The sequence below is a fragment of the Balaenoptera borealis genome, assembly GCF_965194805.1.
Source record: "Balaenoptera borealis genome assembly, chromosome: X".
Lineage (NCBI taxonomy): Eukaryota > Metazoa > Chordata > Mammalia > Artiodactyla > Balaenopteridae > Balaenoptera > Balaenoptera borealis.
In genome coordinates this window covers 41,012,065-41,035,938 of record NC_138881.1, presented here as the reverse complement: position 1 = coordinate 41,035,938, position 23,874 = coordinate 41,012,065, and the positions used below count along the sequence as shown (strand labels likewise).

Here is a 23,874-nt window from a genome sequence, read left to right as displayed (position 1 = left end):
TTATTACTTTTAAAAATTGAAGTATAGTTAATTTACAATCTTGTGTTAGTTTCAGGTGTACAGCAAAGTGATTCAGTTTCGTATATATATATATATATATATATATATATATATATATATATATATATATATATATATATATTCTTTTTCAGTTTCTTTTCCCTTATAGATTATTACAAGATATTGAGTATAGTTCCCTGTGCTATACAGTAGGTCCTTGTTGGTTATCTATTTTATATACAATAGTGTGTGTATGTTAATCCTAAACTCCTAATTTGATTTTGAGTCTAGCCTAGTTTCTTCATTTGTTTTTAGATCTTGTTTTTACTGTCGTGTGACCAGGGCTTTCTCTTGAACGCAAGAGAAAGTGTAAATCTCACGATGCGACCTATTTCTTTTCTCACCGCACCCCCTCCAAATAGCTTAATTTAATTTTGAGGAAACTAGGTAAAATAACAAGTGTAGTGTTTAGATTATTTTCTTTTGTTTAAGTCTGATGTAAATTTGAAGTAATCACTACTTCAAAGACTAGAAGCCAAGGAATAAGATTTTAGTGGTGCAATAGTGTTCTTTTTGACTTTGTTGATGCCAGAATACAATGTATCTTTCTTAAGGAGCACTCATTTCTGCTCCTAATAATTTCAAAAGGAATATGTCCATAAAGATATGGGAGTTTAACTAAATATTTATTTAAAATATTTATTCCATTATAAATGAATGACTATTTAGAGAATTCTAAAATATTTGTTTCTTAAGAATCTGAATGTGTTTTTCTTCAATTATTTACTTTCAATACAATTTTTATCACTTGACCAATCACAATGAATAGTCTAATATAAGCTCACTGTGTTTTGTTATATTTGTTATATTTTCATTTTAACCTTGAATTTAACACACAGAATATGAAAGAGAAGCCGAGTGCAACCTTTTCTGAACATTCACAGTATGCCATGTACCATGGAGAAGATCACAAGTGCACTAATAGCTAATTCAAGGACCTTTTCTTTGAGGAGACAAGACTAGCAAATGGTGTGTGTTTAACTGTTTTTTCTGGATGGAAAACACACATTTCTTTTCTTTTTTTAATATTTTAATTTTAATGGAGTATAGTTGATTTACAATTTATAGTTGATTTACAATTCCTTTATGGACATCAAAGTGAATCAGTTGTACATATATATATATTCATTCTTTTTCAGATTCTTTTCTCATATAGGTTATCACAGAATACTGGGTAGAGTTCCCTGTGCTATACAGTAGGTCCTTGTTGACCTATCTTATATATAGGTCTATCTTATATATAGCAGTGTGTGTGTGTTCATCCCAAGCTCCTGATTTATCCCTACCCCCCACACTTCCCCTTTGGTAACCATAAGTTTGTTTTTGATATCTATAAGTCTGCTTCTGTTTTGTAAATAAGTTCATTTGTACCGTTTTTTAAAAATTAGATTTCACATGTGAGTGATATCATATGATATTTACCTTTCTCTGTCTGACTTACTTCACTTAGTATGATAATCTTTGGTCCATCCATGTTGCTGCAAATGGCATTATTTTGCTCTTTTTTATGGCTGAGTAATATTCTATTGTATATATGTATGACATCTTTTTTATCCATTCATCTGTCAGTGGACATTTAGGTTGCTTCCATGTCTTGACTATTGTAAATAGTGCTTCAATGAACATTGGGGTGCATGTATCTTTTCAAATTATGGTTTTCTCCAGACATATGCCCAGGAGTGGGATTGCTGGACCAAATGCTTAGTTCTATTTTTAGTTTTTTAAGGAAACTCCATACTGATCTCCATAGTGGTTGTATCAATTTACATTCCTAGCAACAGTGTAGGAGGGTTCCCTTTTCTCCACACCCTCTCCAGCATTTATTGTTTGTAGACTTTTTGATGATGGCCATTCTGACTGGTGTGAGCTGATACCTCATTATAGCTTGGATTTACAATTCTCTAATAATTAGTGATGTTGAGCATCTTTTCATGTGTTTTTTGGCCATCTGTTTGTCCTCTTTGGGGAAATGTCTATTTAGGTCTTCTGCCTATTCTTTGATTGGGTTGTTTGGTTTTTTTTGGCATAGAGCTGCATGAGCTCTTTGTATATTTTAGAGATTAATCCCTTGTCGGTCACATAATTTGCAAATATTTTCTCCCATTCTAAAAATGCACATTTCAGGACTTCTCTGGCAGTCCAGTGGTTAAGACTTCACCTTCCAATGCAGGGGGTGTGGGTTTGATCCCTGGTTGGGGAGCTAAGATCCCACGTGCCTCGGGGCCAAAAAAAAAAAAAACCCAAAACATAAAACAGAAGCAATATTGTAACAAATTCAATAAAGACTTTAAAAATGGTCCACATCAAAACAGAATAATAAAAATAAATAAAAACATGTTTCTTAATTCACTCCCAAGCTTGGCTCCCAGACCTGTTTGCCTCCTTACTACACTTTTACCTCTTCCAGTCAAAGTGTTACCAGTTGTGTTGAGGATAAGGAGAACTTAGTCTTAACCAATACGCAGCTTGAGGTATTAAAAATATATCTAAACAGAGACATTGGATGGTAAAAAATAGGGGATGACTATTCAGAGAAGAAGGTGATAAATCATCACCAAATTCCCGTCAATCAATAAATCTCTCATCTGGTGAATGCACAGAGAATTTTGGATCATGTTCTAGGTTATCCCTAAAATAAGGGTCAAGAAGACAAAGAGGATACCCCAAGAATATGCTGAGGTAGTAATTCAGACATATTACAGAGACTATACACAATCTTTACAAGTGAGTTATCTTCTAAGGTGAAGATACTTTAAAATGGTCACAGTGTCCATATATGGAGTTAGATGTGCCTTAATCACTGATGAGGATCAGTATGGGGAGCAAAACCAATATCATGTTGGAACTTAACTCTAAAATTTTGCAAGAAAACCTGCAGGCTTTGACATTGCAAAGATAGGTTCATGTCTTGGGGAAGAAGAGAAGTCCATGTTTTAATTCACTCATGGTATATGAAGAAAAGGCACAGAGTCACTGACAAAGGTTCAAGAGAGGGTTCCTAGGACACCTTCATTTTCCATATAGAAGTTGTAAAAGGGGATTCTTAAAGGACCAAAGGAGTGTTAATCTTTTCCAGTGGGCATAAGGCAAAGGAAATATTTCCTCGGATGTGAGGGGAAAGGGAATCTGGAAACTCCATTCTTTTTTTCTTTCCCCCATTATCTCTGATACTAAAAGTCCATAAGTTTGGAAACTGGAAAGAGAGTCTCAAGTTCCATATGATTAAATCATTAAATATCCCTGGCATCTGTGATTGCATGGTAACTGCTAGAAAGTCGATGGCATCCCAAACCTTTTTATAGATTATTTTTCTCATTATTTTCAGCTCGAACACTACAAATATCACAAAAACTTGCAATTACAGTAGTGTCATAAAAATATAAAGTTGAAAAAGTCTTCTGTTAGAACAGATGGGCCTCTAGAGTTCCAACCAATGCAGATTAAAAGCTATTATAAAGCATAAAATCAGGCCATTGTGCATTTTAGTCATACTTAAAACAAAAGCTCTGCTTTGTATGGTCATGCTGATCTGTAGGTCCTGCAGCTCTGCATTGCATAGAAATTAAACTTTAGCTTGTTAACATTTGTGTAGTTATGTGGTTTTGTACAGAGATTAAGAAATGTACATAATGGTCAGATAGAGGATATCTCTTCATAGATTTCCAAGGTATACGTCATAGTAGATAGTTATTTTGTTTGGCAACCCTAAATCTGAATCCTCTTTGAGAGTTTGGGAAATCACCAAATTATGAGTTTTGGGGGAAGGCAGTTATCTCTCCTTATAGGAGCTGAAAGTGCCAGATACTTTTTAGGTTCCCTTAAAGCTTTGATTCAGACATGTGACCTGGGTTCAGACAATAATATGCAGCCACAGTGAATGTTAAATCCTGAGTAAATGCTGAAAAGAATCAGAATCAGGTAGACTTCCAATTAAAATTCCTCAGTGACTCCTTGCTTTGAAAATCCTCTCTGAGGCAAACACATAGCAATAATAAATAAGATATAAAAAGTAAAAATAAAAAAGATGTAGTTGAGATCAAATACAAGAGACATATATCCATGAACAAGAAATGAGCTGAGACTATGAGCTTACTGAATTCAGGACCCAAGAATAGACAGTGGTAGTCAGAGATTTAGCTCTTGCATGGCCAAGGAGACTGGAGGGATTCAGATAAGTCAGGGAAACGGGGGCAGGTTCACAATGTGAAGCCAGAAGCCAGGATGTGGATGCCAACTCATCCCCTTGAAAGGAGCCTAAAAAATGACCCCAAATGTTGCCTGAGGGTAGAGCTAGAATAAATCTGCAGGTCCCCAAAGGCAAAAGGACAGACACACATCCTTGGAACCTAGAGCTGAACCAAGCCCCCTGCTTGACCAGATCTCTCAGGTCCCCCAAGATCACTGTGAGACAGGAGCCCCCAAATGTCATTATTAGACCTAGTTTTGGACTGGGAGCCCAGAAGGACAAGAATGAGCAACTACAAAACTGCCAAAATAAAGAGAAGAATGCAGAGGTGAGTAAGAGAAAGGGAAAACAAATGAGGCTACAAATCAAAATTCCAAAATGCAAGAAATAATCTAACGCTATGAGAGATAATCAAAACAATAAACAGAACATTGGGAAAAAAACCCACAATGAGTAAAGTAAAAAGAGAAATGAAAACTAGGAAAGATAAAGAACTACTAAAAGAAGAGAAGAAAAAGACCATCAGTCCCAGAGAAAACTGGGATAGAGATATGAACAGACAATTCACAGAAAAAAAAAAAGTAAATGGACCTTAACTCAAGATGGTTAACTCAAGATGAAAGAAATACAAAGAGTGCAGAAAGACCATTTCACACCAGATTGGCTGAGGCCTTGAGTCAACATTGCTGGTGGTAGTAGAAAATGGAATATCCCTATAGAGGGAAATTTGAAACTATCCTGTAAATTACATATGCATTTATCCTGTAACCCAGCACTCTCACTTCTAAGTATCCATGTCAAAGATACATTGCCAAAAACCCCCAAAATGTATATGTAAAAGGCCATCTGCTGAAACATTATTTATAATGATAAGAAAAGCAGGAACTGGTCCAAATGTCTATCAATAGGAAACTAGTTAAATAAACGTGGTACTTAAAAGTAAAGGGCTATGCAGGTGCAAAAAGGAATAAGAAATATCCCTATGGAGTAATCTTAGGGTATGCTGTTTAGAGAAGAAAAGCAAGAAGGAGAAAACAGTGCAGATGCCATTTTTTTAAACTAGGAAAGGGGAAATGTTAACTATAAATATGTGTATAATTATGTTCATATGTACACTTGAAATGATAAATTATAACATTAAAAATGGTTATTTATGGGGAGAATAAGGTGAGATATTGAAATAGGAGATAGATTTCATTGAATATACCTCATTTTGTATATTTGACTTTGCAACTATATAAATATTTTACACATTAACAAAGCAAAAGTAGATTTAAGAAAAGCAATATCCTTCTCAATGGTGAAAAACTGAAACCATTTCCTCTAAGATCAGGGACAAGACAAGGTTGCCCACTCTCACCACTATTATTCAACATAGTTTTGGAAGTTTTAGCTATGGCAATCAGAGGAGAAAAAGAAATAAAAGGAATCCAAATTAGAAAAGAAGATGTAAAACTGTCACTGTTTGCAGATGACATGATACTATACAGAGAGAACCCTAAAGATGCTACAAGAAAACTACTAGAGCTAATCAATGAATTTGGTAAAGTAGCAGGATACAAAATTAATGCACAGAGATCTCTTTCATTCCTATACATTAATGATGAAAAATCTGAAGGAGAAATTAAGGGAACAGTCCCATTTACCACTGCAACAAAAAGAATAAAATACCTAGGAATAAACCTACCTAAGGAGACAAAAGACCTGTATGTAGAAAACTATAAGACACTGATGAAAGAAATTAAAGATGATACAAACAGATGGAGAGATACATCATGTTCTTGGCTTGGAAGAATCAACATTGTGAAAATGACTATACTACTCAAAACAATCAACAGATGCAGTGCAATCCCTAACAAACTACCAATGGCATTTTTCACAGAACTAGAACAAAAAAGTTCACAATTTGTATGGAAACACAAAAGACCCCGAATAGCCAAAGCAATCTTGAGAAAGAAAAACGGAGCTGGAGGAATCAGGCTCCCTGACTTCAGACTATACTACAAAGCTAATCAAGACAGTATGGTACTGGCACAAAAAGAGAAATAAAGATCAATGCAACAGGATAGGAAGCCCAGAGATAAACCCATGCACATATGGTCACCTTACCTTTGATAAAGGAGGCAAGAATATACAATGGAGAAAAGACAGCCTCTTCAATAAGTGGTGCTGGGAAAACTAGACAGCTACATGTAAAAGAATGAACTTAGAACACTCCCTAACACCATACACAAAAGTAAACTCAAAATGGATTAAAGACCTAGATGCAAGGCCAGACACTATAAAACTCTTAGAGGAAAACATAGGCAGAACACTCTGTGACATAAATCACAGCAAGATCGTTTTTGACCCACCTTCTGGAGAAATGGAAATAAAAACAAAAATAAACAAATGGGACCTAATGAAACTTAAAAGCTTCTACACAGCAAAGGAAACTATAAACAAGATGAAAAGACAACCCTCAGAATGGGAGAAGATATTTGCAAATGAAGCAACTGACAAAGGATTAATCTCCAAAATTTACAAGCAGCCCATGCAGCTCCATATCAAAAAAAACAAACAACCCAATCCAAAAATGGGCAGAAGACATAAATAGACATTTCTCCAAAGAAGATATACAGATTGCCAACAAACACATGAAGGGATGCTCAACATCACTAATCATTAGAGAAATCCAAATCAAAACCACAATGAGGTATCACTCACACCAGTCAGAATGGCCATCATCAAAAAATCTACAAACCATAAATGCTGGAGAGGGTGTGGAGAAAAGGAAGCCCTCTTGCACTGTTGGTGGGAATGTAAATTAATACAGCCACTATAGAGAACAGCATGGAGGTTCCTTAAAAAACTAAAAATAGAACTACCATATGATACAGCTATATCACTACTGGGCATATACCCTGAGAAAACTATAATTCAAAAAGAGTCATGTAGCACAAAGTTCATTGCACCACTATTTACAATTGCCAGGGCATGGAAGCAACTGAAGTGTCCATCGACAGATGAATGGATAAAGAAGATGTGGCACACATATACAATGGAATATTACTCGGCCATAAAAAGAAACAAAATTGAGTTTTATATAGTGAGGTGGATGGACCTAGAGTCTGTCATACAGAGTGAAGTAAGTCAGAAAGAGAAAAACAAATACCGTATCTTAACACATATATGGAATCTAAAAAAAAAATGCTTCTGATGAACCTAGGGACAGGACAGGAATAAAGACACAGACGTAGAGAATGGACTTGAGGACATGAGCAGGGGGAAGGGTAAGCTGGGACGAAGTGAAAGAGTAGCACTGACATATATACACTACCAAATGTAAAATAGATAGCTATCTAGCAGCAGCTAGAGGGTTGGGGTAGGGAGGGTGAGAGGGAGGTGCAAGAGGGAAGGCATACGGAGATATATGTATACATATAGCTGATTCACTTTGTTATACAGCAGAATCTAATGCAACATTGTAAAGCAAGTATACTCTAATGAAAATGTTAAAAAAGAAAAAAGAGAGAAGAAAAGCAATTCCTAAAACTGAAATTTAGATGGCATATGAACCTTCATGTGTATACAGTTGTTGGCATAACCACACAGAGAAGAATTATACTAATTGACTTTAAAACACAGAAATTTGACCGTACATCCTTAGTGAGGACAAAACCAAAGGACAAAAACCAAAACAAAACAAAACACAATGATGACCTACAACCTGAAAAATAAAAGCTAAAACTAGTTAGTAAGTATACTGTTGATGGTAGTGTTGGTATCATTACTCTGAGACTGCTATATGTTTATTGTTAGATAAAACAAATGAGTACTTGGTTCTTGAAATCAGGATTTTGTGCATGGGAGAAAGAAAACACAAATGCAAGTTCAATGAGGTTAGGTAAAACCCATAACCCTGATTTTGAATTGAAGGCATCATTATGAACTCACAATGTATTTTCTTTTAAACAAGAAAAAAAGTCTTGGAGGCAAAAATCAACAAACCAGAAGTAATAAGCACCGCCTAGAGCTCAGATTGTGGTCTCTAATTTTCCATTAAAAGGGATAGAGCTCCTGGGCAAGAAACTTATGAGATGAATCTGAACATCATGTGATATCACAAAGCAAGAAACTGTCAAAGAACATTAGGGTTGTGTCTTTAGGACTCAAAAACCAATGTGAATAGGCCCTCATTGATCAAAGATGGGCCTGTCTAAACATCATGAAGGATAAACACATGCAATGGATTTTAATCTGTGTGTTTATAAGGATATTTTAAAAATGCTCTTTGTTCATTCTCAGGTGATAACTAGAGAACCAATATACTATTTTGAGTTGACAAATAAAGGGGGTAAATAAAGCATTAATTATGCCTTTCTTAGATGAATTGTACCTCAGGGTAAACAAATAGTTGATAAGTACAAGTTTCAATCTATAGAAGTGTTTCAACTAATAAATGAAGAAGGAATAACAAAAAAAAAATCACCATTTTGTAACCCCTATTTAATTAATGAATAAAGTAATGATCACCATTGGCTGTTAATGGTGTAAAAAGAGAGACAACCAGGCATTATGTGCTTCCTAATGGAAGTACACTGCTCCACCTATGATACGATATGTGAATAAATTTAATTAACTATTAATTTAAAATATTTATAACTACTTTTGTATTTAAAATGTATATAAAATTAAAGCCTAAACAAAATCATGATCAGGGAAATGTGTTCTTTGGGTAGTAAAAGTAGACTAAGGACCTTGTCAGGGTTAGGATAAGGAAACAGATATTGAACAACTTTTTCTTTGTTAGAAAGCTTAAGGAAGAATACATATTTTAAAATTTGAAGATATTAATAAAGAAATAAAAAAATATATAGCCTCCAAATCAGCAAATGGAAAATTTTATCTGTTGAACAGAAGGCATGATAAAAAGAAACAAAGAATAACTGGCTAATAGAAAATATAAAATAAGTCCAAATACATTAGCAATCAAAATAAATGAAACAAACTACACTCTTTTATTTAAAAAGTGGAATATTTAAACATTTAGCTATATAAGACATACATCAAAAAACACCTCACAAAAATGTTGAAAATAAAGGAATGGAGAAATATATACCATGCAAGTACTAATCATAGAAAGATGCTAAAACTGTATTAAGTCAAATCAGAATTTGAAGAAACAAGCACTAGTTGGAATAAAGAGAGATAATTTGCAATAATATAATTCAAATTCTACCAGAGAGATAGTCCTCAACTTGTATGCAACTGACAACATTGCCTCAAGACATATACAACAAAAGTCCATAATCACAATGGGAGATTTTAAAACACCTCTATCATAAGCTTATAAAGCAAGCAGACAAAAATTGTTAAGCATATAGAATCTTTGAATAAGAAAATTAACTAGAAGCCAATAAATATAAAAATACATTATTTCCAAATATAATGTTTGCAAAATTTAGTGACATACTAGAATTTAAAGGAAGTCTAAAACATATAAAAGATTTGTAGTCATACTGACCATGTTCTTCTCTGATCACAATAAATTGAATTAGAAATCAAGCAACCCCTCCCTCAAAAAAGCTGGCTAAAAACACAACAATATTTGCAAGCTCAAAAATGCTCTCAGAACGAACTCATGGTTAACAAGGAAGCCACAATGGAAATCACAGAATAGAAATTTAGAACTGAATGACAATGAAAGTACTACATTTAAAAATTTGTAACATGCAGCTAAAACAGCATTTAGAAGGAAATTTACAGTCTAAAATGTATTTATTTAAAGAAGAAAAGATTAAAAACAAAGAAGTTAATTGAACATAAAGAAGTTAGTTATTAGATAATTAGAAAATTATTAGAATTAGAAAAGAAGTGACAGACTTCCAATTAATATGGAAGAAGCAGACACTTTATGGGATCAGAAAACTTTAAAAAAATCCTTCTTTGAGACAAGAACAGGAAGCTTAAAAACATATTCAGGAATAATAAGAACAAGGAAATAAAAACATGGAAAAATCTCAATAAAATTATTAGAGTAAGATGTTGAGAAAAATCTCCCATAAAACAGTGAAAAGACAAATTTAAGAAAGTAAGAAATAAAAAGATAAGCGAATTAGAGACAGAAGCAAAATAAACAAGAAAATAGAGGAAAAGAAAGAAATGATTCAAGAATGTTTCTCACGAGGATAGCTTCAAGATGGCGGAAGAGTAAGATATGGAGATCAACTTCCTCCCCACAAATACATCACAAATACATCTACATGTGGAATGACTCCTACAGAAGGGAGAAGACTCAAATCAGCAGAATTTGAAATGAAAAAGGAGAAGTAACAACTGACACTGCAGAAATACAAACGATCATGAGAGTACTACAAGTAACTATGTGCCAATAAAATGGACAACCTGGAAGAAATGGACACATTCTTAGCAAAGCACAACCTTCTGAGACTGAACCAGGAAGAAATAGAAAATACAAACAGACAAATGACAAACACTGAAATTGAGACTGTGATTAAAAATCTTCCAACCAAAAAAAGCCCAGGACCAGATGGCTTCACAGGCAAATTCTATCAAACATTTAGATAAGAGCTACCAGCTATCCTTCTCAAACTCTTCCAAAATATAGCAGAAGGAGGAATAATCCCAAACTCATTCTACAAGGCCACCATCACCTGGATACGAAAACCAGACAATGATGTCACAAAGAAAGAAAACTACAGGCCAAAATCACTGATGAACATGGATGCAAAAATCCTCAACAAAATAGTAGCAAACAGAATCCAACAGCACATTAAAGGGATCATACACCCTTATCAAGTGGGGTTTATCCCAGGAATGCAAGGATTATTCAATATATGCAAGTCAACCAATGTGATAAACCAAATTAACAAACTGAAGGAGAAAAGTCATATGATCATTTCAATAGATACAGAAAAACTTTCGACAAAATTCAACACCTATTTATGATAAAAACCCTCCAGAAAGTAGGCATAGACGGAACTTATCTCAACGTAATAAATGCCATATATGACAAACCCACAGCCAACATCATTCTCAATGGTGAAAAGCTGAAACCATTTCCACTAAGATCAGGAACAAGACAAGGTTGCCCACTCTCACCACTATTATTCAACATAGTTTTGGAAGTTTTAGCCACAGCAATCAGAGAAGAAAAAGAAATAAAAGGAATCCAAATCAGAAAAGAAGAAGTAAAGCTGTCACTGTTTGCAGATGACATGATACTATACATAGAGAATCCTAAAGATGCTACCAGAAAACTACTAGAGCTAATCAATGAATTTGGTAAAGTAGCAGGATACAAAATTAATGCACAGAAATCTCTTGCATTCCTATACACAAATGATGAAAAATATGAAAGTGAAATTAAGGAAACACTCCCATTTACCATTGCAACAAAAAGAATAAAATACCTTGGAATAAACCTACCTAAGGAGACAAAAGACCTGTATGCAGAAAATTATAGGACACTGATGAAAGAAATTAAAGATGATACAAATAGATGGAGAGATACACCATGTTCTTGGATTGGAAGAATTAACATTGTGAAAATGACTATACTACCCAAAGCAATCTACAGATTCAGTGCAATCCCTAACAAACTACCAATGGCATTATTCACAGAACTAGAACAAATAATTTCACAATTTGTATGGAAACACAAAAGTCCCCGAATAGCAACAGCAAACTTGAGAAAGAAAAACAGAGCTGGAGGAATAAGGCTCCGTGACTTCAGACTATACTACAAAGCAACAGTGATCAAGACAGTATGGTACTGGCACAAAAACAGAAATATAGATCAATGGAACAGGATAGAAAGCCCAGAGATAAACCCACGCACATATGGTCACCTTAGTTTTGATAAAGGAGGCAAGACTATACACTGGAGAAAAGACAGCCTCTTCAATAAGTGGTGTTGAGAAAACTGGACAGCTACCTGTAAAAGAATGAAATTAGAACACTCCCTAGCACCATACACAAAAATAAACTCAAAATGGATTAAAGACCTAAATGTAAGGCCAGACACTATAAAACTCTTAAAGGAAAACAAAGGCAGAACACTCTATGACATAAATCACAGCAAGATCCTTTTTGACCTAGCTCCTAGAGAAATGCAAATAAAAACACAAATAAACAAATGGGACCTAATGAAACTTAAAAGCTTTTGCACAGCAAAGGAAACCATAAACAAAACGAAAAGACAACACTCAGAATGTGAGAAAATGTTTGCAAATGAAGCAACTGAGAAAGGATTAATCTCCAAAATTTACAGGCAGCCCATGCAGCTCTATATCATAAAAACAAACAACCCAATCCAAAAATGGGCAGAAGATCTAAATAGACATTTCTCCAAAGAAGATATACAGAGTGCCAACAAACACATGAAAGAATACTCAACATCATTAATTATTAGAGAAATGCAAATCAAAACTACAATGAGATATCATCTCACACCAGTCAGAATGGCCATCATCAAAAAATCTAGAAACAATAAATGCTGGAGAGGGTGTGGAGAAAAGGGAACACTCTTGCACTGTTGGTGGGAATGTAAATGGATACAGCCACTATGGAGAACAGTATGGAGGTTCCTTAAAAATCTAAAAATACAATGACCATACGACCCAGCAATCCCACTACTGGGCATATACTCTCAGAGAAGCATATTTCAAAAAGAATCATGGACCACAACGTTCACTGCAGTTCTATTTACAATAGCCAGGACATGGAAGCAGCCTAAGTGTCCATCAACAGATGAATGGATAAAGAAGATGTGGCACATATATACAATGGAATTTTACTCAGCCATAAGGCAAAACGAAATTGAGTTATTTGTAGTGAGGTGGATGGATCTATAGTCTGTCATACAGGGTGAAGTAAGTCAGAAAGGGAAAAAGAAATACCGTATGCTAACACATATATATGGAATCTTAAAAAAAAAATCGTTATGAAGAACCTTGGGGCAGGACAGGAATAAAGACACAGACGTAAAGAATGGAATTGAGGACATGGGGAGGGGGAAGGGTAATCTGGGACGAAGTGAGAGAGTGGCATGGACATATATACACTACCAAATGTAAAATAGATAGCTAGTGGGAAGCAGCCGCATAGCACAGGGAGATCAGCTCGGTGCTTTCTGACCACCTAGAGGGGTGGGATAGGGAGGGTGGGAGGGAGACGCAAGAGGGAGGAGATATGGCGATATAGGTATATGTATAGCTGATTCACTTTGTTATTCAGCAGAATCTAACACACCATTGTAAAGCAATTATACTGCAATAAAAATGTTAAAAAAAAAATAAATGAATGTTTCCCACAGTTGAACGACCCAAGTTTCACTTTTAAATGGATCCAGCAGTTGAAGGACTCAAATCTATCCAAGTCTTCATGAAATTTTAGAACAATGGAGACTCTTCAGCTTTCAGAGAGGAAAAAAGGAAAAGGTTTAACAGGAACGTAAAAGAATCAGAATAGCATTGATCTTCTTACCAGTAATAATGAAAGCGAAAAACCTGTGGAGCACCATCATTCTGAGAAAATAATTCTAATCTAAGATTTAGCAAGTGGCTAAATCATCAAAAAAGTGTGAGGGTAGAATGAAGACATTTTTCCCCCAGAAGTGTAATATCTCAACCATTTCGCGGGAGTAAACCCAGAAACAGGAAGACACGGGGTTCAAGCAATGGGAGCTGACACAAGGAAGAGCAAAAGAAATCCCCAATATGATTCTTGGAGTGAAATCTCCGAAGGACAACTGCAGAGCAGTGAGAGAACATCCAGTAGTTTCCAGAAGAGATTTCTTCAAGAAAATGAAATTGATAGATTCTAATATATATTAATATATTATGAAGCTATTTACACAATGGAGCAGAATTTGAGAGTGAGACACTTGCAAACAAAACAAAATAAAAAGATATTAACTCCAGGAAAACAAAAAATTATTCAAGAAGGAAGACTCCAGGACAAATAGCATTTATATAGTTCCAATAATGGTTTATGATTATGATTAAATGGTTGTGATTTAACCAAAGTAACCATAGAACTGCCCTGGAAGGATAAGTCACAGGAAGTATAGACATGTGTGGTGGAGGTAGAGTAATGGTGAAATATATCTAAACACAGATATCAATCTGTATTGGGAAATTAATGGAAAATGTTTAAAACTTCACAAGCAGGAAATAGCCACGTTAGCATGTTTTTAACACACGTCAATTGTAAGAATTAGCTAAAAGAGTTGAAAATTGTTGCTTCTGGAGAGCAGGAATGGGAGAGATGTGACAGGAGACATGCAATTTGTTATGAAACAATATTTGCACAAGTATGACTTTTCCAAATATATGCATATATAACTTTTATAAAAATAAATACTAAATTAAAAATAAAGGAACTAACACTGTAAAATAAGTTGGAATAAAGGGGACAAGAGCAGTAAGAGTGAAGTGGAAAACAGAGAAATCCATAGAATCAACAAAACTAAAAACTTTAACAAGTCTATAAATTAGACATATCTCTGGTAACATTGAAAAAAAGGGAAGCATGAATAAACAATATTAGAAACAATAAGGAAGTATGACATTATAAACAGAATTTTCTAAGATTAAAGGATAATATGAGAAAAAATATATAGAAATATATTTGGAAACAGATGAAATAAATAATTTCTAAGAAAATATAAATTATAAAAATTCATTCAAGAAAGAGAACATATGAATTAACCAACAAAATTTTAAACAACTAAACAGGCAATTGGATGTGTTATTCAAAAGACATCATGCCTAGTTGATTTTATAGGCAAGTTTTATCAACTCTCAAGGAACATATTCTCCCTATTTTATACAAGCTGTTTCACAGATTATAAGAAGGAAAGCTATTGGACTCATTTTATGAGGCTAATAAAAGCTTGATACTAAAATTGGATAAGGATAGTACAAAAAATTAAACTTATAGACCATTCTCACATATAAACATAGATATAAAGTTCTAAAGACTTATTAACTAAGTTATTAACTTAGTGACCGTGCATATTAAAAAAATATATTATACCAAAGTATTAGTTTTCTATTGCTGTGTAACAAATAACCACAAAACTTATTGGTTTGAAACAACACCCATTTATTATCACACAGATTCTGTAGGTCAGAAGTTCAGACACAGCTTAAATGAATCGTTGGCTTAGGGGCTCACAAGGCTACAATCATGTTGTCAGCCTGGGCTGGGGTATCATTTGAGTCCTGGGGTCCTCTTCCAAGCTCACATGATTATTGGCAGAATTCATTTCCTTGCAGCTGTGGAATTTAGGATGGCTTCTTTCTTCAAGGCCACCTGGAGAATATCTCAAAGTATTTAGACCCTCTTTTAAAGGAATAACCTCATTAGGTCAGGTCCATTCAGGATAATCTCTCTTTTGATTAACTTAAAGTCAGCTGTCTAGGGACTTTACTTGCATCTGAAAATTCACTTCACTTTGCCATGTTCTATTGGTTAGAGGCAAGTTTCAGGCTCCACACACATACCAGGGGAGGGGGTTACACGAAGACATGGTTACCACGGGGTGGGAGTCACAGAGGACATCTTAGAATTCTGCCTACCACAATCAAATAAAGTTTATCCCAGGAAGGCAAAGATGATTTAACATAGAAGACAATCTATCAATGTAATAAATTTGCTATATTAACAGATACAAAAACAATACATGATTATATATAGAGAGATTGAAAACACATTCAATAAAATTCAACACTCATTGAGGAAAAAAATCCTTCAGGGAATTCAGAAAAGCAGTTAACTTCTCTAACCTGATAAAAGCATGTTTCAAAATTTATGGAAAGTGTTTCTGGTCCAGCATGTAAGAAGCTTGAAAGTCACCACCCCATCCTAACAACATGTAAAAAGCTGAACAAACTAAAACATCAACAACTCTCTTTAGATCCATAAAAGAAGTGGGTCACAGGGCAAATCACTGCCCCCCCACCGCCCCCACAAATTGGAGAGACAAACAAGTGGATACAGAGAATCTTAACTCATGAGTAGGAATCTCTGAGGGAACCAGTGCTGGGGTAGGTTAACCTGAACTGTAATTGACAAGTTGCTGGAGGCTGAGTGTGGACAAGTCTGAGGAATTAAAAACTCCACATACACACAGTTATCAGGGAAATACGATACTCTTGTGAGTTTTACCTCCTAAACTCTACCAGGCTCTCACAGTGAATATTGGAGAAAAATCCCCTCCTGCTTCCAGCTGGGGGAGTGGCAATAAGCCATTTTCAAATACTGCAGAACATTCTGTTCTTCTTAACAAGGTCTGTCCTAGGAGAAAGTGTTCAACCAGAGATTAACCTGCTGGGGTTTTATCAGAGCATAACTGACCTGGGGGAAAAGGAAATACTCAACTCCAGCCCACTCTAGCCATCCTGTCCCATCACAAGTGGGCGGGGGACAAAGAAGCACATGTGAAGTTCACAGCCTAGAGGCATAGGCTCAAAAAAGACTGTGATCTCTCATAGAACTACATGCAATATGCTTTCTCCTTCCCCAAACCTCACTACCACATTACTGAAGGCCTATTTACAGTAATTCCTTTTACCCAGTATATCATGTTTGGCTATCAAGAAAAAATTACAAGACATACTAAAAGGCAAAAAACACAGTTTGAAGAGACAGAGCAAGCATTAGAACCAGACTTATATATGGGATTGACATATATACACTAATATGTATAAAATAGATAACTAATGAGAACCTGCTGTACAGCACAGGGAACTCCACTTCGCTGTACAGTAGAAACTAACACAACATTGTAAAACAACTATACCCCAATTTAAAAAAAAGGATGTTGCAATTATCAGACCAGTAGTTTAAAGCAATGATGTTTAATATGCTAAGGGTTCTAATGGATAAAATAGATAGCATTCAAGAATAGATGGGCAATACACACTACCAAATGTAAAATAGATAGCTAGTGGGAAGCAGCTGCATAGCACAGGGAGATCAGCTCGGTGCTTTGTGACCACCTAGAGGGGTGGGATAGGGAGGGTGGGAGGGAGACGCAAGAGGGAGGAGATATGGGGATATATGTATATGTATAGCTGATTCACTTTGTTATAGAGCAGAAACTAACACACCACTGTAAAACAATTATACTCCAATAAAGACATTAAAAAAAAAAGAATAGATGGGCAGATGTGGTAATATATATACAATGGAATACTACTCAGCCATAAAAAAGAATGAAATAATGCCTTTTGCAGCAACATCGATGCAACTAGAGATTATCATACTAAGTGAAGTAAGTCAGAAAGGGAAAGACAAATACTATATGATATCATTTATATATGGAATCTAAAATATGACACAAATGAACCTATCTATGAAACAGAAACAGAGTCATGGACATAGAGAACAGACTGGTGGTTGCCAAGGGGGAGGGGGTTTGGAGAGATATGGAGTGGGAGGTTGGGGTTAGCAGATGTAAGCTTTTATATATATTGATAGAATGGATAAACAACAAGGTCCTACTGTATAGCACAGAGAACTATATTCAGTATCCTCTGATAAACCATAATGGAAAAGAATATTTAAAAAAAGAATATATATATGTATAACTGAATCACTTTGCTGTACAGCAGTAATTAGCACAACATTGTAAATCAACTATACTTCAATTTAAAAAATAAAAAATTTAAAATTAAAAAAAAATGAAATACTGGTCCATCTTGAAAGCCTACCATTAATATAAAAGTGAAACAACCTGAAGTTGTTTGCATGCTAAATAAAGTATTAACCCCCCCCCAAAAAAGAATAGATGGGCAATGTAAGCAGAGAGATGGAAATTCAAAGAATGAATCAAAAAAAAATGCTACAGATAAAAATAACTGTAACCGAAATGAAGACTGCCTTTGATGGGCTTATTAGTAGACCAGCCATGGCTAAGGAAAGAATCTCTGACCTTGAGGATATCTCAATAGAAACCTCCAAAATTGAAAAGCAAACAAACAAACAAACAAAAAAGATGGAAAAACCAGAAGAAAATACCAAGGATTGTGGGACAACTAAAAAAGGTGTGACATATGTGTAATGGGAATACCAGAAAAAGAAAGAGAAAAAGGAATGGAAGAAATATTTGAAAGAACAAGGACTAAGAATTTCCCCAAATTAATGTTAGACCTAAAAACAAAAACCAAGAAACCCCCCACAGATCCAGGAAGCTCAGAGAACACACTTTGGATGATAAAATTGTGTCAATGTACTTTCATTAGCTGTAACAATTGTACCATTCTGATGGGGGATATTGATAATGGGGGAGGCTATGCATGTGTGCGGGTAGGAGGTGAGTGGGAACTCTCTGTACTTTCTGCTCAGTTTTGCTGTGAACCTAAAACTGCTCTAAAAATGAAAGTCTATTTAATAAAAATTATGGAAAGCATAATTTTAAAAATTAGAAGCATTCCTATAAATCTTATGAATAAGACAAAGATGGTTACCATCATTTTTTTTTAATTTAAAATTGTACCAGAGGTCTTTGCCAGTGCAAAAAGACAAGAAAAATAAAAGATATAAAAGGAATGGAGTAGAAGCATTAAATTGTCCTTCTTTGCAGATGATAGGTTGTCTGCAAAAAAAAAAACTCAAGAGAGGATGCAAACTTTTTGAAATAGTAAAAAATGTTCAGCAAGGCTATTGAACACAAGATCAACATATGGAAATCAATAGCATTCTTGGGCACCTGTTATAGACAATTAGACAATAGAAAGGATGGCAGGAAAAGTCTTTTGACAATAACAATAAAACCACAAGGTACATAGATAGCATTAATCCCTTCAAAAGACATTTAAGAACATTGAAGTAAAATGTATACACAGCTAACCAAATGTAATAAGACAAATACATGGATACACACACACACTATTGTTCATGGATAAGAAGACTCACTATAATAAAAACATCAATTTTAAACTAATCACTTCAATGCAATTTCAATAGAAATATGGATAGTGGTATTTTTTTAGACCTTGATGAACTTATCCTAAAGTTTATGTGGAAGATCAAAGTGCCACTGTAAAGCAAGTTTTGAAGAACAGTGAAAATGAATTTGCCTTACCAGATATCATCTTATTATAAAGCTAATTACTACTAATGTCCCATAATATTGGCAGAGAAATAGATAGAGCACTGGAATCAAATAAAGAGTTCAGTTAATAGACCTACATAAGTGAAATATGAAATCTGTAAGAAGCAACTCAGTGGGAAAAGAATTCAGTAAATAGTGCTGTCAAGGCCATCCTCAGCCCTTTTGTCTCCTTCTCCCTATATGTACTTTTCTTAGAAACATCACCTACCATTTAAAATTCAACAGGTGATTCCCAAATCTGTTCCTCCATCCCAGATCTCATCCTTAAGTTCTAGGCTCATCTATTCAATTGTTTGTTGGAGATATCCTCCTAAAACTCAAAATATGCAAACTAAACTCAATATCCTGTCCCACAAATCTCTTCTTATTCATGTATTCCCAAACTCAGTTAATAGAACCACTGTTTATTAAGCAAGCCAGAACACCCTGGAAGCCATCCTAGACCAATATTCCCAAAGGCAAACCCAACAGAACAAAATATTAATAGGTGTTATGCAAAATTTAAAGTTATTTGATAAAATTTTGAACTGTTGGGTTAAACAAAAAATAAACAGATTTTCCCTGTTGAATTAGTTACCAGAGCCCTTAATATTCTAGTGTGTATCTAAGAGGCTGACAATGTGTTTTCCAAACTTGTGTGATCATAGAATGCCCTTTTAAAATAAAATATCTTGCTGGACTAATTTTATAAGGAATTTAGGATATATTTTCCTTTCTTTGAGTTTATTGCCTAAATATCATAGGACTTCTCCCTCTAATGGCCACAGGTCTCTGAACATTCAGTCTCACTCCCTTCATCCCAACCCTTTCTCCATACTGCTACCAGGGACTCAAGTTACAAAAATGACTGTTAGTCTCCTGCTTAAAGCATTTCAATGGACCTCCGTTTCAGCAGAAAGCCCAAAGTTTCTTAGTCTAGCAAGACCACTTGTCAGCCCCAATGTTCCTGCTGCTTCCTAATGCTTCCCACCCCAGGGATAGTGAAGTACTCATAGCTCACCAAGTATGACCCAGCATTCATTTTCTCTGTACTGTTCTCTGCTTGCAATTCCACACATTGTATAAGCGACATTATGTAACTCTGGGCTCCCAGGGGCTGATTCTACACTTACAAAGCAACTGGGGATACAGCCAGCTCTTTTTCTGGGAACTTGTGTATAGATGCTCTACCTCTTAATCCCTATCGTGAAGTTAATCCATGTCTTCACTTCCAACTGTCCTGGACTTTCAACAGACCAGGTCATCTCATCTCTGCCCTGCCTAGAACTGCCCATCCCTCTCCTCCTCTGCACCCTGAACTTAACCAAATATCTTCAAAACTTAATCCCTGCCCATCTTTTTCATAAACCTTACAGATCTTTATCAGTTTCCTCCTGAGTTCTGCTGCCTTTATTGTCTGATTAGTTATTTCATCCAGTAACTTTAAAGATATTTTCTGAGCACTCTAGAGACCAGTCTGGTAGAGATTTAATTGACTTCACTTTCCCACTGTGGAAGAAGCCACATTTAGCCTCCATTTGCACATTCATTTGAATATTCCTGATCTATATCTGTTCTTTGTATTCCCTTTGAATTGGTTATAACATCTGCCTGGTTCTCTCATTATGAGTTAAATAAAATCTTCAACGTATGTTCATTTTTATATTCCTATGACAGTCAAAACTTCATCATTAAAAAAAAATTATCTTCAATAGGCCAGATACCTTTCTGGAATAGAAATAGACATGGGGCACTAAAATGAAATAGGTATAGTTTCTTTATTGTTAATTCTCTTTGAACCCCATCAGAACAGCACATTCTTTAAGGCCAGAAACACCTTGTGTCTCTTTCAGTGAGGACTTGCTGGGTAACTGCTTATTGTATTAATTTCCTTCTATAGATTTTTTTCATATTCTGCTCTAAACCAAATGGTGGTTGTTTTGTGATGAGAAGGTAAAAGGCTTTAATTTTAGAATATAGTTAGCAAAGCTTTTGGGAATTCAGAAAAACTGTTCCTTCAATCAAGGGCTTAACATTACTGGAACTTTGAACATTTTTGGCCTTGGAGGAAATGAATATCATATTCTTGCCAGCTCAAATATACAAAATTAAACCTTGTGGTTTTATCTATTTTTTAGGTTTTCCAGAGAAGAAAAAAAAGGTTGACTAAACCTTCCTTTCATTTTGCCAACAAAAATTCTTTATGCTTATATAATGTATTACCTTTCTTTTGAGGTGCTTTAAATGCCTGGAAAATGTTTAACCTCATAACTGCCTTTGGATCTGTATAGGAATCATTTATCCCCATTTTGAAGATAAGGAAATAGAGGAGTCTGGTGGCAAGATTTTCCCAGGACAGCATAGAGGGTTATAGAAAAGGCAGACAGAATTCTTAAGTCCCAGACCAGTCCTCTAAACTCAGACCATCAAGTATTCTAACCCTTGACATTCTTTACAATCATTGGGAAAAGCTCAGCTTGTTGCCAATGGACATGGCAAGTCTCACAAAACCCCAAATTTTCATAAAATCCTTGGGAATTTATACAGATTTTTATATTAACTAGCATTCTGATTATCAGCAATTTTGTATAACTGCCATTTACTCTGCAGATATCACAGCACCCCATAGCTCTACTAATAATGTTCTGGCTGAAGATGAGGGTTTAGACTGAGTCTGCTTTTGCTGTGTTTAATATGAAATTGCTGTGTCCACACAAAGTCCTGAATGCTAATGTTCAAATCAGCATTAGTCAGAATAGCCAAGATATGAAAACAACCCAAATGTCTACAAACTGATGAATGGATAAACAAAATCGTGGTGTATCCATACAATGGACAATATTTGCCAATAAAAAGGAATGAAGTACTGATACATGCTACAACATGGATGAACCTTGAAAACATGCTAAATGAAAGAAGTTAGACACAAAGTGCCACATATGGCATGATTCCATTAATATGAAATGTCCAGAAAAGGCAAATCTATAAGGACAGAAAATATGTTGGTGGTTGCCTGAGGCAGGATATAAGAATGGGGAGTGATGGCTAATGGGTACTAGTTTCTTTATACAGTGATGGAAATGTTCCAAAATTGGATTGTGGTGATGGTTACACAACTCTGAAACTATACTAACAATCACTGAATTGCACATTTAAAATGGGTGAATTTTATGGTATGTAAAGCATACCACAATAAAGTTGTTAATAAATAAATTGCTTCACAATGACTCCCCTACGTATGCCTCTACACTTGACAAGAATACCAAGGAAACAAATTACCTTTGCCAAGACAACAGGAATAATTTTATAACATTTTAAATTTGACTTTCAGGACAATAATATAGGTGTAATGGGGTTCAAAGCTTCAATATCGTGATCTGAGGGTAATTCCACCACAGGTGTACAGCTTAACAGGGTGTTAATTGAGAAGCCCGTGAACGCCTCCTCCACAGGCAGCCCAGAAAACTGCGCCAGGTTTTGCTAGTGAATAGAAGAATTCAAGAGCCAAACCCATGATCAAAAATCAAGAGAAATTTAACTTGTTTTTATACTGCTGCCATTACCACACAAAATGACTTAAAGCACATTTTAATTGGAGCTGAAGGCTTTTTGACTTTACCACTAATCAGAACCACTTCAGGTTTTGGAAATATTTCTCTGCTGTGGAAGGAAAATAAAAGAGCCAAATTAAGGGCTGAGGTTTTCTAATAGAAATAACTTCCCTACATTTAGTAGGTTGGTTTACTCAGCATGGGTAAGAAAAAGGTCTTGCTGATTCCCTGGGGAATCAGACGTCCAAGGTTTCTACATATAATAGAAGCATGGCTAGCTGATAATGTACTTTTCCTCTCTGATAATGCACATTGCTCCTCCCAAACTCTGAGCCCCCAGCGACTAGAGTAGGGGATGGTGAAAAGCTCTTTTCTGGGAAGGTAGCTAACACTCTCTGGAACTGAGAGAACTCAGGACAAGAAATTTGCATTCTAATTGGAGTCCACAGGGTTCTAAACCCTACATCTTTAGCTTGCCCTGGATATCCATCCCCTGCTCTTCCTGGAAGACTCGAAGAAATAAGGAATCAATTACTCTCCAGGGACAAAAGCCACCGGCTCAACAATAGGATGATTTTGAAAAGCCTCAATGCCTTTCCCTAGGTAGAAGAGTCTTCTACATTTATGGGAAAATGGTTTGAAATAAAAAACTTCTGGGGGGCTTCCCTGGTGGCACAGTGGTTGAGAATCTGCCTGCCAATGCAGGGGACACGGGTTCGAGCCCTGGTCTGGGAAGATCCCACATGCCGCGGAGCAACTGGGCCCGTGAGCCACAACTGCTGAGCCTGCGCGTCTGGAGCCTGTGCTCCGCAACAAGAGAGGCCGCGATAGTGAGAGGCCCGCGCACCGCGATGAAGAGTGGCCCCCGCTTGCCGCAACTAGAGAAAGCCCTCGCACAGAAACGAAGACCCAACACAGCCAAAAATAAATAAATAAATAAATAAACTCCAATCTCTAAAAAAAAAAAACTT

At 35.5% G+C, this 23,874-nt stretch overlaps 1 long non-coding RNA gene across 1 annotated transcript in view; it reads right to left on the bottom strand.

Moving 5' to 3' along the window:
- Window positions 1-768: 768 nt before the first annotated feature.
- The window catches only part of LOC309621214, a 632,915-nt gene continuing 609,809 nt past the window's right edge, over window positions 769-23,874 (bottom strand). The window contains exon 2 of the long non-coding RNA XR_014239828.1: window positions 769-23,874. This is a non-coding gene — a long non-coding RNA (uncharacterized lncRNA).